This window comes from Mustela lutreola, chromosome 16 (assembly GCF_030435805.1).
Source record: "Mustela lutreola isolate mMusLut2 chromosome 16, mMusLut2.pri, whole genome shotgun sequence".
Classification (NCBI taxonomy): Eukaryota; Metazoa; Chordata; class Mammalia; order Carnivora; family Mustelidae; genus Mustela; species Mustela lutreola.
This window is the reverse complement of record NC_081305.1, coordinates 57821562-57839145: the sequence shown is the minus strand read 5'-3', so window position 1 is coordinate 57839145 and position 17584 is coordinate 57821562. Positions and strand designations below refer to the sequence as shown.

At 45.6% G+C, this 17584-nt stretch overlaps 1 long non-coding RNA gene across 3 annotated transcripts; it reads right to left on the bottom strand.

The window, feature by feature from the left end:
* Nucleotides 1-2185: 2185 nt before the first annotated feature.
* LOC131818604 (uncharacterized) lies at nucleotides 2186-12597 on the bottom strand. 3 transcript variants are annotated; one of them, XR_009348895.1, is made up of 5 exons: nucleotides 12515-12597; nucleotides 12202-12363; nucleotides 3735-3788; nucleotides 3358-3559; nucleotides 2186-3176 (listed from the first exon to the last, which is right to left on the bottom strand). It is a non-coding gene; the product is annotated as an uncharacterized LOC131818604 (long non-coding RNA). The 3 variants fall into 3 exon arrangements; XR_009348896.1 differs by lacking the exons at nucleotides 12202-12363; nucleotides 12515-12597 and adding an exon at nucleotides 11993-12195; XR_009348894.1 differs by lacking the exons at nucleotides 12202-12363; nucleotides 12515-12597 and adding an exon at nucleotides 3884-4671.
* Between the last annotated feature and the right edge of the window lie 4987 nt (nucleotides 12598-17584).

Sequence of the window (17584 nt, the reverse complement as noted above, 5' to 3'; positions counted from 1 at the left end):
TGATGAACTCTGATAACGAGGACTCCTGCAGCCAGGATCCTAGTGGTTTGGTAAATGTTTGCTGCCCTAACAGCGAACCAACAAAGATTGTGATAACCTTCACATACTTCAGATTTCCTTTTAAGTTAAGCCGCAACATCAGTCCCTGGTTTTTTCAATGCTAATTTTTCTGAGTCTGCTCCTACTTTCTACTGGTGACTTCTGTTACTGGATTCAGATAAGCCACACACAACGCCTAAACAATTCCAAAGACCCTTTGAACCCACCCACACCTGTCTCTCCACTGACATTACCCTATTGCTCTTATTTCCTCTGACTCCACCCAACAACCCAACATCGCAGCCAGAATGGCCATTTCATCCCACCTGGGCCCTTTCACTAGAGGCCCATCATTGCCTTTTGGAAAGCAAACAAGCTCTTTGTCATTTACTTAGCATTCCACACTGGTGGCAGATCAATAAACGTGTTGAGTCAATGAACTGCCTGCATTTTCCCTATGGAGAATTCTACCACAAATACATTTCCCGTGATCATAATAGGAAAGAGCCACAGAAAATTAAGACATTTCACAAACATATTCCATGGGTGGCTGTCTCATTCTCTTGGCTCTGGAAACCAGTGCATGGTATTTTGCAAGACTTTGAAATAGATATTTTTAGAATTGTCCTCTTACCTCTTCCAAGAAAGGACTTCCACACAGTCTTGATACCTGTGTCTCTGTTGAGCCATCATCCCCACCATAAGGTTTCTTAGAAATCTGCGTGTGTGTGTGTGTGTATTTTTTTTTTATTCTTCATTTTGTTAATGTGGTGTGTTACATTTTTTATTTGCATATGTCAAACCATCTTTGCATGGCAAAAATAAATCCCATCTGGGGGACACCTGGCTGGCTTAGTTGGAAGGACAAACAGCTCTTGATCTCGGGGTCATGAGTTTGAACCCCACATTGGGTGTAAAGATTACTTAAATAAATAAAACTTAAAAAAATAAATCCCATCTGATCATAGTATATGATCCTTTTTATATGTTGTTGAGTTCAAGTTGCTGCTGTTTTCTTGAGGATTTCTGCATCTATTACATCAGGGATATTGATCTATAATTTTCTTTTAGTCTCCTGTCTGGCTTTGGTATCCAGGAACTGCTGGTCTTGTAAAATCAGTTTGGAAATAATTCCCTCCCCTTCTGATTTTTGGAAGAGTTTGAGAGGGATGGGTTTTAATTTTTCTTTAAATCATTGATGGGGGCACCTGAGTGGCTCAGTCAGGTAAGCATCAGACTCTTGATCTCAGCTCAGGTCCTGATCTCAGGGTCGTGAGTTCAAGCCCTGCATGGAGCCTCCTTAAAATGAATGAATGAATGAATGAATGTATGTATGTGCAATCGGATTCACCAGTGAAACCATCAGGTCATTATTGGTCTTTTCATCATTTCTGTTTCTTCATGACTAAGTCTTGGTAAATTGTATGTTTCTAGAAATGTATTAATTTCTTTTAGTTTATCCAAATTGTTGGCATATACTTGTTCCCAGGAGTCTTTTAAGAGCCACTGGATTTCTGTGGTGTCAGTTGTAATGACTCCTCATTCACTTATACTTTTGTTATTTGAGTCCTCTCTTAACTCTAGTTTAAGGTCAAAAGACAGAAGTGTTAAAGATAACCATAGCTATAATAATTTGTTAATGGGTGCAGTATAGGAAAGGAGGTAAGCTATGTCATCAAAAACACAAAATGTTGGAGGGGGAGTAAAATGATAGAATTTTTATATGTCATCAATGTTCAGTTTTTACCAGCTTTAAATAGACTGCTACTTCTATAAAACGTCTAATGTAAGCTTCATGGCAATCACAAAGTAAAAACATAAAGTAGATTCACACAAGATAAGGAAAGGGAATCATAGCATACCACTATGGGAAATCATCGATTCAGAAGGAAAACAGTAAGAGGAAGAAAGGAACAAGGGAACCAGAAATCAGCCACGAAACAGTAAGATGGCAGAGTAATCAAGAATTACTTTAAGTATAAAGAGATTAATTTTGAAATCTAAAGGCATGGAGTGGATGAGTGGATATAAAACCAGACCCCAACTATATGCTATCAATATAATACTTAACTCTAGTGTAAAGGTTGATGGACAGAAGTACTAAAAATAATTTTAAGGACACATGCAGGCTCAAAGGGGAGGCACATAAAAAGATAATTTTTTATTATTATTTTATTTTGAGGGAGAAAGTCCATGAGGATGAGTGAGGGGAGGGGGCAGAAGGAGAGAGAGAATCTCAAGCAGACTCCATGCTTAGCGTGGAGCCCAATGCGGGGCTCAACCTCATGACCCTGAGATCATGACCCAATCTAGAACAGGAGTCAGACACTCGGTTGACTGAGCCACCCAGGTGCCCCTGAAATAGATAATTTCACGCAAATGAAGCTGACAGAGAGCAGGGGTGGCTATACTTATATCAGACTATTTTGACTTTAAGTCAACTGTAGAAGAGACCAAAAAGTCCCCCAAATCCCCCCAAAACTAACAAGAGACAAAGAAGGTCATACTATAAGGATAAGAGTCAGTTCATCAAGAATATAGAACTGTCGTGAATAGCTGTGCACCTAACACCAGAGCACCCAGATGTATAAAGCAAATACCGACAAGTCATTAGTAACTTGAAGCAGTAATGAACTCAGCAACTAGGTGTTGCCCCACAGGGCCTACTGCCATCTGTCATCTCTCTTAAGTTAGGGAGGCCATACAGGAGTACAAACAAGTCCGGTAACTGCTAGAAGATCTTCTCTGGATGAGTTAGAGTCTGAAGAACATATTATCTTTGCAACAGAAGCCCGTGGATACTTAATCGGAAAAGGGGTTTCATAGAGCAAGTCAAGAATCAAGGGTACCTCTGATACAGGGCACCTCCCCAAGGTGATGGGCTAATGCATACCAGCAAGGGTGCAGAATGAGGTGGAAAGACAGGAGGCCAAGGAGCAATGACTGAGGCAATGGGCAGACCATAAAATGGGGCCTGCTGAGAACATCCCTTGGCAAGCAGACAAGGTCTCTCAAAGGTGTCAGCTCAGGGTCTTCACGGCGCAGACTCTGAGGCCTGCCCCAGCCTTCCTTTCTGAGCCGCCATAGTGGGGATTTATTTTCTTTAGAATCTTTCCCAAGGAGAAAACATCTTTCTGCTGCAAAGGAGGAACCAAGAAATTAACGAAGCTTAGGCAAGGACACAAATGTAAGAGTTGAGTCACTGCTGGAGAGTAAGTGGCAGGGTTTCCCCAAGGGGAAGGGCCTGGACATTGCAACTCCCCTCCTTTCTCTCTCCCCACCCCACCCCCATTCCATAGCCAGGGGCTAGGTTCTTACCTTTCACAGTCCCCAGACATGGGGAAGGAATAGCATTGAACATTTATACCCAGAACCTTCCTCCTCAAAGGAATCAGGACAGCAGAGCTCAAAGCAGGGCCAGAAGATGCAGCTGGGGCCACAGAGGTTGGTCCAATTCAGGGGCAGGATGGTGTCATCATGACAGCAGTGCTCCAAGGGGTTGGAGATCTGGTCCCCACACCTGGGTGCTGAATAGCACAGCCATGCCCCTGGGCCAGTAGGGGCGTCTGAGCAGACATTGCTGCTGTAAGCCCAAGGAGGACCAGACACTGACTCTCCATGGCCTCTGTGAGCCATGACCCCACTTCCCAAGGGCAGCCTGTCCCTCTTCACTCTTCCCCCATCCTCGTACTCACCTGTGACTGTCCTTGAGCACCGGAGGAGAAGGAAGACCAACACGCAGACAGGAGCTGGAGGAGAGGGAAAAGAGTTTGAGATGGGGCTGGAGTGCGGCCGCTGGGCTGACTGATCTCAGGAAGGACAGGTCGGGATGGGGAAGGCTTACACCCAGATTTGTTCTATAGGCTTGGGTTTGGGGCCGGCTCAGCATAGCCTCTAGCTCCTGAAGCAGGTGAGAGTCCAGATCGCTGGGCCTGAGCGGCCTGGACCCTTTAAGGGCAGAGAATGCAGGAAAAACTCTTGGGATGCCATGATTAGGATTCTAAGAATGCAGTGGAGTTTCCCAGTTGGGAGAGGGGTGGGGCAGGTGTTAAAGATATCTAGAGGGTGAAGAGGAAGAGGAAGGAAGCTGAGGTGAGATTGACAAGGAGAGAATTTAGGTGCAGAGCTGCTTTGGGGATATGACTGGGCTTGAACAGGTGTTGAAGGTGGAGCTCCCCTTATCTGTGTTGTAGCTTCTGGGCCCCCGTGACTCTGGATGGAGTTGGAGAGAGACAGGAGATGGGAAAGAAGGAGTGGAGCATGCAGGGTTTGTATGATGCAGTCATATGACTGGAGTAGTGATTCACCAAGTTCATGCTCCGCAGTTGTCCTTATTTTGAAAGCATGTAGAGAGGCAGGTAACAATGGGATTGTGTGGGTAAAACAGGAGGCAAGGGTATGTTTCATCTTGTGCACTTGTACATGGAAAATGTCCCATTACTCCATAACCTCAGTCCCCTCCTGGTTCACTGCAAATCAGATAGTGAAGGCAGGTGTGAGCGTCACCCCATATTGTGGCTCTGGAGTGCTCCTGGCCTTCAGCACGACCGGGCATTATCAGATATGGTGCAGTCGGGGTGGGGATGGGGGGCTCTCTCTGTTTATTTCAAGCTTTCTCCCTGACGAAACACCTGGTATTTCTCTATTTCCCAGGTACCTTATCCTTAGATGTTTCAAGAGATTCTGTCCCAAACCACCTTGTTTCCTCTGTGGAAAACTATTTGGAATCATCCTCGCAGCTGTCCCATGATCTGTCAGAAGAGCAGATCTTCTAGAAGGGAACCAAAGGAGAACTACAGTTGCAATTTCTTTTCAGGAGGTTGTTGTGGGGACCCAAAGAGCACATGCTTCTAGAGGGCAGAACATAATAATGTTAATAATAACAGGGTGCCTGGGTGCTCAGTCATTTAAGCATTGACTCTTGATTTCAGCTCAGGTTATGATCTCAGGGTTGTGAGACCGAGCCCCGCCTCGGGCTCCGCGCTCAGCTGGAGTCTGCTGGCCCCTCTCCTTTCCCCTCTGCCTCTCTCCTGACACGCACCCTCTCTATTTTTCTCTTTCTCACTCAAATAAATAAATACAGTCTTTTTATTTTTTATTATTTTTATTTTTTAAAGATTTTGTTTATTTATTTGTCAGACAGAGATCGCAAGTAGGCAGACAGTGGGGTGGGGGTGGGGGAAGCAGGTTCCCTGCCGAGCAGAGAGCGGGATGCCGGGCTCAATTCCAGGACCCTGGGATCATGACCTGAACCAAAGGCAGAGGCTTTAACCCACTGAGCCACCCAGGTGCCCCAGTAAATACAATCTTTTTGAAAAATGATCCAGTACTAGAGGGGAAACTACCAGCCAAAATCATTTTGGGGAATAAAAGCAAAGGGGAGGAGGGACTTTTACTAGATGGGGTCTGCTTATAAACCTTTGGGGAAAGATCTGAAAACCTTTTATGATAATAGCTGTTTCTGACATGCATCTATTGAATTGATAAAGTAATACCAGTGGCTTTTTATCATGTCCCACTCCCCCTTAAATTGCGCTTAAAATCCCAAATACTTTTTTTTTAAGATTTTGTTTATTTATTTCAGTGGTCACAAGTAGGCAGAGGCAGGCAGAGAGAGGGGAGGAAGCAGGCTCCCCACTGAGCAGAGGGCCCGATGTGGGGCTTGATCCCGGGACCGTGAGACCATGACCTGAGCCGAAGGCAGAGGCTTAACCCACTGAGCCACCCAGGCGCCCCTCTCAAATACTTTCTGCCCTTGGGATTTTTCTGGCTTCTGGACTTTGTTTTTTTTTTAAATATTTAAAAATACTTGGCACAATAGTTCAGTTCTTGACCAGTGACTTAGGCATAATACAGTATTGTCATTGGAATTTAGTGAGTATTAGTTATGTGTATATGGGGAAATATGTTTGGGTCTGCTGCTGGGAAATTGTAAGAATTAGTCCTCTTGCATCATGTCCATGATTACTAATCACTTTTCTTCCCCTTTACAGCACAAATAAGGGTTTCGAGTTCTAAACAGACAAAAAAAAATAGACAATTCGGCAATAATAGCTGGAGACTTCACCACCCCCATTTTCAGTAGAAAAAAAAACTAGAACAATAAGGCAGATAGATGGTCATCAAGAATATAGAATACTTGAGGGAAAAACATGTATGAACCAAAGATTTTATATCCAACCACATCTTCTTTATCCATAAATCCATGGAGGGATCCTTAGGTTATTCTCATATTTTGGTTATTTTAAATAATATAATGAACATTAAGGTATATATAGCTTGTCAATTTAATATTTTTTTCTCCAGAAAAATACACAGAAGTAGAACTGCTAATATATAAAATAAAATATATTTTGAATTTTCTGAGGAACCTCTATACTGTTTTCCATAGTGGTTACATCGATTTATATCTCTACCAATGGTGTATGAGATTTCCTTTTCTCCACATCCTTACCAACACTTGTTATTTCTTATCTTTTTGATAATAGCCATTCTGACATTTGTGAAGTGATATCTCATTGTGACTTAGTTCAACTCTATCTTTTCAAAAAACTAATTTTTTGTTTTACTGATTTTTCTATTGTTTTATATTTTGTATATCATTTATTTCTACTCTGGTCACTGTTATTTATTCTATCTGCTAACTGTGGGCTTAGTTTTTTTTTTTTTTTCTTTTTCTAGCTTCTTGAGATGTAAGGTTAAGTTTTTATTTGTGATCTTTCTTCTTTTTTAATGTAGGTGTTTGTCACAATAAACTTCCCTCTTAGTACTTCTTTGGCTGCCTCTGATAAGTTTTGGTAGCTTGTGCTTTCACTTTTGTCTCAGTTATTTTCTAATTTCCTTTTTTATTTTTCTTTCACCCAATGTGTAAAAATTCAAGAATGTGTTATTTAATTTTCAGATATTTATGAATTTTCCATTTTTTCTTCCATTGTGGTCAGAAAATATGCTTTAAACATTTTCCATTTTCCTAAATTTGCTAAGACTTGTTTTGTGACCTAATGTGATCTATCCTAGAGAAAGTTCCATATGTGGTTGAGAAGAATATGTAATCTGCTGCAGTTGGGTGGAATGTTCTGTATGTCTCTAAGAGATCTGTTTGTCTATAGATCCTCAGTTCAAGCCTTACTGATGCTTTGTTTAGATGTTCTATCCATTATTGAAAGGGGAATACTGAGGTCTCCTGATGTTTTTGTATTGCTGTCTATTTCTCCATTCAATTCTGTCAATGGTTACTTCACATATTTATGCACTCTGATGTTGGATGCAGATATACATATAATTGTTTTATCTTTTTTGTGGCTTGCCCTTTTATCATTGTATAATATTTTTTGTCTCTTGTGACAATTTTTGAATTAAACTGTGTGAATCTAATATAAACATAAGCCTTCTTGCGCTCTTTTGGTTACCATTTGTGTAGAATATCTTTTTCCATTCCTTCATTTTTGGCGTATGTGTGTTGTTCAATCTAAAGTGAGTATCTTGTAGACAATAAATGGTTAAGTCTTAAAAAAAAAAAGAATATAGAATACTTGAAAAATCACTAGAAACCCACTAAAACTAACAGACATCTATAGAACACTTCAAAATAACAAAATGGACATTCTTCCTAAATTTGCATGTGACATTTTACTAAATATGCCATATTCTAGGCCATTTGAAAAGTCTCGATAACATAAAAGGATTGAAGTTCTACAAAGTATGTTCTCTGACCACAGTGGAACTAAATGGGAAATAACAGAAGGAAATTCGGGAGATTCACAAATATGTGGCAGTTTAAAACCCAGCTCCTAAGTAAAATAACCAGTGGGTCAAGAAAGAAAATCACAAAGGAAATTCAAAAATAGTTTGAGACAGAAGAAAATGAAACCACAGTGTATCAAAACATATGGCACACAACTTACAGCAGTGATGACAGAGAACTCTGTAGACTTAAATATCTATGTGATAGAAGAAGAAACCTCTCAAAGTAATAATTTAGTCTTCTGACTGGAAAAATAAGAGCAAATAAATCCAGAGGAGCAGAACTAGGTAAATAGTGAAGATATCAAAGAAAATAAATGAAATGGGAGAGTAGGAAAAAGACCTCAAAAATCAATAAAATGAAAAGTGTATTCTTTGAAAAGATTATCAAAGTTGGCAAACCTTTAGCAAAAGTGACCAAGAGAAAAGAATCCTTAAATTAATGCCAAGCATTCATAAACTTAAAAAAAAAGAAACAACAGAACTTTCCAGCTCACATTATGAGGCCAATATTACCCTAGTATCAAAACCAGACAAAGATATCACAAGAGAACTATAGACCAACATCTCCTATGAATAGAAACTAAAAAAATTCTTAAAAAAAAACCAACAAAAAAACTAGCAAACAAAATCCAACCGTTTATATAAAGAATTCTGCACCACGACCAAGTGGGATTTGTCCCAGGAATGCAAGGTTGGTTCAGCATATGAAAATTAATCAATGTAATAAACCTTATTAGTAGAATATGCTAGGGGAAACATATGATTATGATTCTGTATCAAATGATACAGAAAAGGCATTTGACAAAGTCTACATTCTTCCATGATTAAAACAACAACAAGGAACAAACTGGGAACAACAAAGAATAAACTGGGAATCAAGAGAGCTTCCTCAACATGATCAAAGGTATCTATAAGAAAACCCACAGCTGGGTGCCTGGGTGGTTCAGTGGGTTAAGCCTCTGCCTTCAGCTCAGGTCATGATCCTGGAGTCCCACATCGGGCTCCCTAGTCTGCTTCTCCCTCTGACCTTCTCCTGTCTTTTTTTTTTTTAAGATTTTATTTATTTATTTGACAGAGAGAGATCACAAGTAGACAGGAAGGCAGGCAGAGAAAGAGAGAGGAGGAAGCAGGTTCCCTGCTGAGCAGAGAGCCCAATGTGGGGCTCGATCCCAGGACCCTGAGATCATGACCTGAACCGAAGGCAGAGGCTTAACTCACTGAGCCACCCAGGCGCCCTGGCCTTCTCCTGTCTTATTTTCTCTCTCTTTCAAGTAAATAAAGAAAATCTTAAAAATATATATATTTAAAAAAAGAAAGAAAGAAAAGAAACCCTACAGCTCACTGTAATGGCAAAAGACTGAGTGCCCCCCCCCTCCCAATATCAGGAAGAGGGAAAGTACATCCACTCTCACCACTTGATTTAACACAGCACTGGAAGTTCAAGCCAGAGAAATGGGGCAAGAAAGGGAAAAAAATCTGATTGGAAAAGAAGATGTAAAACTATTTCTATTTGCAAATGATTGATCATCTTGTACATTAAAAATGCTTAAGGAAGCTACTAAGACCACCATAGACCTAACAAAGTAAGCAAGCTTGCAAGGTGCAAGACCAACGTATAAAAATCCACTGTATGCCCTTGCAAAGAAACATCTGGCATTGAAATTAAGAAAATAATTCTGCTTACAACAGTACCAACAATAATAAAATACTTGTAAACAAGTTTAACAGAGGAAGTGCAGAATGCATACATGGAAAACAATGACACTGTTGAAAGAATTTAAAGAACATGTAAATAAATTGAACGACGTCCATATCCATAAATTAAAAAGCAATATTGTGAAGATGCTGGTGCCCCCAAGTTGACCTACAAATTCAATGCCATCCCTATCAAACTCCCAGCTGGCTGCTTTGCAGAAATTAACAAGTGATCCTAAAACTCATGCTGGAATGCAAGGGACCCAGAATAGCGAAAGCAAAGAGGAACAAAGTTGTTGAACTGATGCTCCATGATTCCAAAGCTTACTACAAAGCCTCAGTAGTTAATTCAGTGTAGTACTGACCCAAGAGATGCGCACATATAGATCAATGGACAGAATCAACAGTTCAGAAATAAATCCGTATATTTATGGTCAATAAAATTCCAACAAAAGTGCTATGACAATTAAATAGAGAAAAGAATAATATTTTCAACAAATGGTGCTGGGAAAAGTGGGTGTCTGTATGCAAAAGGAGACTAAGACGGACATAGAGAAGGAGGGAAGAAGGAGAAAAAGAGGCATCCCTTGCACATACCGTACACAAAGACTAACTTCAAATGGATCATAGACCTAAATGTAAGAGTTAATGCTATAAAACTCTTGGCAGAAAACAGTGGAATAAATCATAAGGACCTTGGTTTAGGCAAGTATTTTTTTAGCTAAGACATCAAAAGCACAAGAGACAAAGGAAAAAATAGAATTTATCAAAATTAAAAACCTATGTACTGCCCACAAAAATATCAAGGACACGAAAAGATAGTCATGTTGTGGGAGAAGACATTTACAAATCACATATATGAGAAGGGATGACTCTCCAGAGTATGTTGAAAAACTCTTACAACTCAATAACGAAAGAACACTCCAACTTAAAAGTGGAAAAGTAAATAAATAAATAGATAGATAAATAAAAGTGGAAAAGTTTCTGGGTGGACGCTTCTCCAAAAAGGATGTAGAGACAGCGAGTTAGCACACGAAGAGATGCTCGTCATTGTTCACTAAGGGAATGCAAATTAAAACTACAAGATAGCACTTCACAGTCCCTAGGATGACTGTAACAAAAAGAAAAGTGGAAAATAGCAAGGATTGGAGAGGAGGTGGAGAAATCCGAACCTCATATGTTGCCGACAGGAACATAAAGTGGTTTAGCAGCCATGGAAAATAGTTAGGCAGTTCCTCAAAGAGTCAAACATAGAATTACCGTTTGACTCAGCAATTCAGAACCGAGAACGGGTACCCACATGCAGGTATACACATGTCCATAACAGCACTATTCCCAGTGGCCAAAAGATGGGAACAGCCCCAAGATCCGTTAACAGACGAGTGGATAAACCAGTTGTGGGATATACGCACCATGGAATATTATTCAGCTCTACGAAGGAAGGAAGTCATGTAATGTAAAAGGTCACATATGGTAGGACTGATTCCCTTCATACGAAATGTCTAAAATAATAGGAAACCCATGGAGAGGGAATGCAGACGGCAGGTTGCCAGGGGTCGGTGTAGGAGGGGAGGAGGAGCAGCTATTAAATGGGGATGGGGTGGCCTCTGGCTCCAATCCTAGGGTGGCTCAGATAAAAAGCAATTCTGGAAGAAGAAGAGCGAGAGGAGGGGAAGGGAGTCCAGGGAAGGAGGTGAGAGAGGCGTAGTTGCCCAAAAGGAAATGTTACGAACGCAGCAGGCTTGCTCGTCCGGATGCACCATAGATGACAAAACTCCATCCACTTCTCCTTCCTCCCTGAGCCTGGACTGGACTGGGTCCCTAACTTGGACACAGATCCTGGTGCAGTTGTGCTTCATGTCTGGGATCTGACACCTCCCAGCAGCCCGAGCTGAGAGCTCAAGGACTTGGGGAAGCAGTGCTGGAAGCAGTGCTGGAAGCAGAGGCAGAAGGTGCAGTTGGAACCACAGAGGCAGGCCCCCTCACCACCGCTCCAGGAGGTCTGTCTGCCTCTTTATAACTGAGCACCCGCAGCTACCCCCATAGTCCAGTATCTGGGGGAGTCAGAGCTGGGTTGGATTCTAAGGATTGGCCTAGGATCTCTGGAGCCCCCACCTCCATCCACGGTACCATCTCCTCCCTCCACACTCCACCTGCTCTCACTTGCGATTCCTTCTGAGCCTGAGCCCAGGAGTTCAGAATGGGAAGCAGCAGCTGAGGAGCAGAGGGACAGGAGAACGATGGAGAGAGCATAAGCATCCAGTCAGCACCGGGGTACGCCAGATGACGTCACTGAGCTGCATTCAGCGTGGGCCGCAGCTCAGAGTGGATGTTGATACGGACTCAGGGTGGCAGGAAGGGCTCCGGGAAGGGTCGGGTCTAATAGTTGCCGGTCAGGGGGAGACTGATCTGCAGCCAGAGCTGACCTGGGGGTGATTACATTTGAGGTTCAGGGGTCCATTTGGGATGCGGCAAGACAGAAGCTTGGGGGGAGTGCCCCGTGGATCCTTACCAAAGATCCTGGGCACCACGGTTCTTGAATCTCGGCTCCAGAGCAGGTGTGGGCAGAGCAGCCACAGAGCTGGGGCTGGGACTTTATCCTGGGACTCTGATAGACACCCCTACCCCACCTAGGGAACTTACTGGACTCCCATGACAACAGAGGAGGCTGAGCTGCTAAAAGGGGAGGGGTGTGAAGACCCACAGTCATGTTGATCCTACCTTCAGCCTCCCCGGGAAACACCTGGGACCAGGACTGTGAGAGCTGAATGCATTTTTTGGAAGTGATGGGGCAGCAAGTCAGTGGCTCTTAGGAAAGGAGAGCAAGCTTGTGCCGGGATCCTCTGGTGTCCCCGCACTTCTTAACCATCTGTGTGCGACTCACTAGGAAAAATAGACACTACGTCATTGCATGGCTTACAGTCCAAAAGAAAGTTTCATACCCCTTAATGGTCAAGATTCTCTGCAGTGCATACATTTCTATTTCTAGTCTATTCTCTTAACCTTTTAAAAATACCCGTCATGAGAGACTCACTCCTTTTACATCCAGACTCCGTGTCCTGACCCACAGTTAAACACTTCTTTCCCTTGCAACGAGCTGAGGAGAGGGGATGTCTGATGAGCAGGGGAGAGTGGGGCTGGGAGGGGAACGTGCTGTCCCCCACCCTTGGGGAGGACCGTGGTAATTGCACAATTGTTTCTGCTTCAGAAGCCTCCTCCCTGGTTTCCTGCCTCCTGTCTCAATCCTCCCGTCCACCCCCCTCGCAGGAGACAGACACAAGGGATCTCCCACAGTCTGAAACCTCACCACTTCCATCCCTGCTAAGGACCCTGTGAAGTTAAGTCCAAAATCCTCACTGAGGCCCAGAGGTTGACTGGCCCGGCTCTCAGCCCTCCTAGGCCTGGGCCCCACTGAAATAGGGTTCTTGCTCACTTTTAAAGTCATAGCTCAGATGTCCCTTCCTCCAGGAAGCCATCCTGGATGTCTCTGGCCCTCCTTCCCAACCCTACTCACTATAGGTCACTGTTGTCTGGGCTGGTCTTATGTCCCCCACTGGACACAAGAACTGAAGGGCAGGGCCTGGGGCTAAGTCACTACTGTGTCCCCGACTAGCACAGAGGACTGGGTGACGGGAGGACCTGACGGATTCTGCTTCGTAAATGAGCCTGGCAAGTGGGGTCTGCTGTTGACTTAGATCCGGGACATGGTGTGGTGTTTGGAGACAAGAGGCACCCAGCCTGAATCTATCCTGTGTAGAGTGACAGGTCCCTTTTCTCTGATTCTGGACAATCATGAGAGATGAGTTTGCTCTGGAAGGTGCCCAGGGCCCTGGCACTTAACCCTACAGCCAAATTCAGTAGGCACCATCCCCAGGCTGGCACTGGGGACACATCTCTGACACGTTTTTCACAACTAAAGCCCTTTTCTTGGCAGATCACACAAGGAGACACAAGACAGAAGACAGAAGACACAAGGCCCTTCATAAATTTTGCCATTTTACGTAGACTCTCATCCCGGGAGCTTGAAGGTGTGGGAGGTGTCAGAAATGGTAGATGCGTGGTGCCTCCTCTGCTCCAGAGGTGACAAGGTATGCACACTCTCCCCACCCATGAACAAACTTCAAGATACCGTGATCTCCTGGTTTTACTAAGACCCTGTCTTCATCACAAGGCTCGGGGTTCTTGCATCGGCCTCACCAGGCTGTGGGACAGGGAACTGGACACGCACAACTGCACAGGGAGGGCGGTGTCAGCGCTGAGCGGGGGTCCCGCCTGTCTCCACCTGCCCGGGGTGGGTGGAGGACGCGGCTTCTGTGCCCCCTGGCAGGCATGGGGCATGGGGCGGGGCTGCACTGAGCGAGGACCGGACAGGAATCCCCTGCCCTAGGAAGAAAAAAAAATTCGTCTCTCCTGGAATCCTAAACCCAGGGCTGGCCTCAGTGCTTGTGCCCCACGGGCCAATCAATTGGCGTTGGCCAATGGGCCAGTGTGATTGAAAGAAAATATTTAGATCCCAGCTCACGTCATTCAAAACGTCATTAATTGAGTTGGATGGGAATGATGCCAAAGGAAAAGCAACACAAGTATTAGAAAATACAGGGTAATAGGCTTAAAGTGGTAGCATTTGCCTTATGATGACATATGAGAAAGGTCAGTGATTCCGACTCTGTCCAAACAAAAATCTTCCTATGGCATAATCGTTTTGTGTGTAGGACTGAGCGCTTGGCGACATCTACTGACGTCTTGGGAGGAGCCATGGTTTCTGTGTCGGAGGATGGAATTAGAAATACGGAATTTCAGAGGAAAAAATGACCAGACAAGAAAGGAGACTACCCCCAACCATGGAGTTGCCCTTCGGAAAGTCCAGGATGGTCGGCTGCTTGAGGGGCCCTCCTGCTCTTAGGCTTTAAATTTGCCAATGAAGAGTGAACCAGTGAAACCCTAGACACTCCAGCCTCAGCCCCTAACAGAGGTGGAGACCCTGGGCGCATGCGCCTTCCCTCCCTCGATAACGGACCTCACAACGGACCTCACTCTATGGTCCCAGGCATGCCGTGTGCCCTCCAGGACTTGGCAAGTGATCCGTCTTATTCAAAGTCCCCTGGTGGTTTTTGCTAAGGGTGCCCCGTGTTTGTAAGAAGAACCGCTAAGGCGGGTCCAGCCACAACATTGGCTCCAGTTGGGGACATGTCTGTGGGGGCTCACCGCCTCCCCCCGCACCACCACACACATGTATGGACCCAGGTGAGCACCTCAGGCATTCCTAGCGGGTACCGTCACTGTCGGAGGCTGAGACCCACAAAACACCCGGTCATCAGGTGATAGACGTGTAGGTCGTTTCCAGTTTGAGCCTATTAGAAATAATTCTGCTATGAATATTCTTGTACAAGAGGATATGAAGAGGTACTTCCTGCTTTTCACCTTGGTGGGGGGGAGGACCTTGTGAGCAAGTGTGGAAATAATGCTCTCATGTGCCAGGAGGGAGTTGGCTACTTCCTCCTGGAGCAAAGTGGGAAGCCGGGGGTGGGGGGCAGTGATGGAAGGACAGGGAATGTCCTTTTCTGTTTCACCTTCCAAAAGTACAGATCTGCCCGCAGTCCCCAGGAGTTGTGAGAACACTCCCTAGGGGCCTGTCCAGGGGTGTCTGAGGGTTGGACCTCCCTGTCCTTTCTGGAGGGGTTGGCCCTGCACTTCGGGAGGTGGGCCGGGAGTGATAGTCCAGCCCATGTCTGTGACCTGCAGTGGGTCCTCCATCCGGGGTCCTCCTTATATCCTGGGACCCAGGGTTAGAGAAGACCCCAACCCCAGGATAGGGGTTGGAAAATACTCCTCGTTCCTCTGAGACACTAAGCATCCCGAGTGGAAAGAGACAGAGTCCCTAACAGCTGGGTACATGGCATTAGCCACAGCAGCCCTAGTCCTTGTCTTCACAGAGCTCTGGGACCAGTACAGATGATCAACTTGTCCCTGGACAGTGACAACCAGGGGGGTCAGGGCCAGGATGGGGGACAAGGAGGCAGCTGGTTATGAAATATTTTATGAGTGTCTAGTGTCTCCTGTTGGGAGGCTGGACAGCCCCTGCCCAGGAATTTTATATACATATATATAATATATACATACAATATATATGTATTTTATGTACTTGTATATATACATACAATATATATTTTTAATGTATTTTACATGCTATATATATTTTTTTTTTCAGGGTTTTATTTATTTAAGAGAGAGTGAGAGAGCACAAGTGGGCAGAGGGGCAGAGGGCGACTCTCCAGCAGACTTGGGGCTCCATCCAGGACTCTGGGATCATGACCTGAACCAAAGGCAGATGCTTAACCAACTGAACAGTCCAGGCGTGAGATGAGGTGAAGGTTGGTTGTGGTCTTCCTCTGGGCTGGGACTTGGGGTCAGTGAGGGTTCCTGGATGTGGGGTGGGTTTTTGTGGTTGGAACCTCCTGTTGGTACCCAGGGAGGGAGTGTGTTGGCTCTCTGATAGGTCTGCACATGTGCAGCAGAAGCGGGAGTGTGGGGCTGAAGCTGTCAGGATCTAACATCAAAAGTGGAGTCTTCCTCTTTATTACATGGAGGTGGATGGTACTACTAGCAAGTGGTGAGGGCTCTGAGTTCTGGCTGAATGGTTGGAGGGTGCCACAGCCTAAGGGCACACCCACGTGGGCAGGTGGGTGAGGGGTGTCTTCCAGACCCACTGCTGATTCTCCAACTGGAGAAGCAGAGGGTCCACAGGAGTGGGCCTGGGTCTCAGACCTTTCAGGCCACAGGTAAACAGGAGAGAGAAACCTTTTCTCTCCAAGACCCTGATTTTCTGGGACACTGACTTTAAGGCAGGGAGGCATCTTGGTTTGAACTCCTTGCTGGAGGCCCTAAGAGGGGAGCCAACATGGCTGGGAGCTAACACAGAACATAATATGACAGCAAGGGTGCATTCAGCCAGAGCAGTGTCCGCTGGAGCCGCACTGACATCCCACTGAGCTTGGGCGCTTGAGGCCGCATTGAAATGGGCTGTGATTGTAGCCAGGGGACCCTTCTTCATCCGAGGATCTTACACCGACTGTGTCCAGCAACTGGCCCTAACCTAGGGCCAGAGGAGGACAGCCACTCAGAGAGCAGCAGGAAGGTTTCTGTCCTGGTAGGAACCGGGGCAGACTCCATGGACCCTCCTCCTGGGTCCACTGTCCTGTCCATGCTGTATTCTCTGGGAGGCCCCTGCTGGAGACCAGGTCTCTCTGGGGCTGGGTGGGACAGGGCTCAAGCAGGAAAACCTTAACCAGATCAGCCCTGAGGCCGTGTGTCTCCCAGAGAGCTTCCTGATGCTCTGGGAGGAAAGCGAGGAGGGACCCAGGGCAGAGGTGAGGAAGCCCGCCCCTCGTAGCCCAAGTGCTAAAAGCCTCTAGTACTGGGGCCTCCCCAGAGCCCAGAGCCCTGTGTTGCCTCATGGAAGTGAAGCGTTGGCCCTCCCCAGGCAGTGACCTGTCACCTCACTGTCCCTGACCTCAACCCAATGAGACTCCAGCTCAGAAGGGATGTCCTCTCTTCCACCCAAGTGTGGGGTGCCCGGTGCAGCCTCAGGGAGGCCTCACCTCTCTGTGCAATTCCAGCTTTGCTGCGCCCTCCGCTCCCCCAGTGGCAGGGTGAACGGGGCCAGAACTAGAGCTGGGACCCTCCGCCCCTGGGTCCTTAGAGCACAGGGCTCTGCCCGCTTATCACAGTGGAAGAAGAGCTCATCCCAGGCCCTCAGACAGAGCCTGAAGTCCTAGTGGGCAGTGAGGGCTTCCGAGGGAGGATGGACACACAGGCGATTCCCCCTGCCAGGTTCAAAGTTTCTTTTATCCTTTTTTTTTTTTTTTAAAGATTTTTAAAATTTATTTGACAGAGATCACAAGCAGACAGAGAGGCAGGCAGAGAGAGAGGGGAGGAAGCAGGCTCCCCGCTGAGCAGAGAGCCCGACGTGGGGCTCGATCCCAGGACCCTGGGATCATGACCTGAGCCAAAGGCAGCGGCTTAACCCACTGAACCACCCAGGCACCCCGGGTTCAAATTTTCTAACAGCTGCCTCCCTCCTGAGTTCTTTAAACCGGGCTGTGCG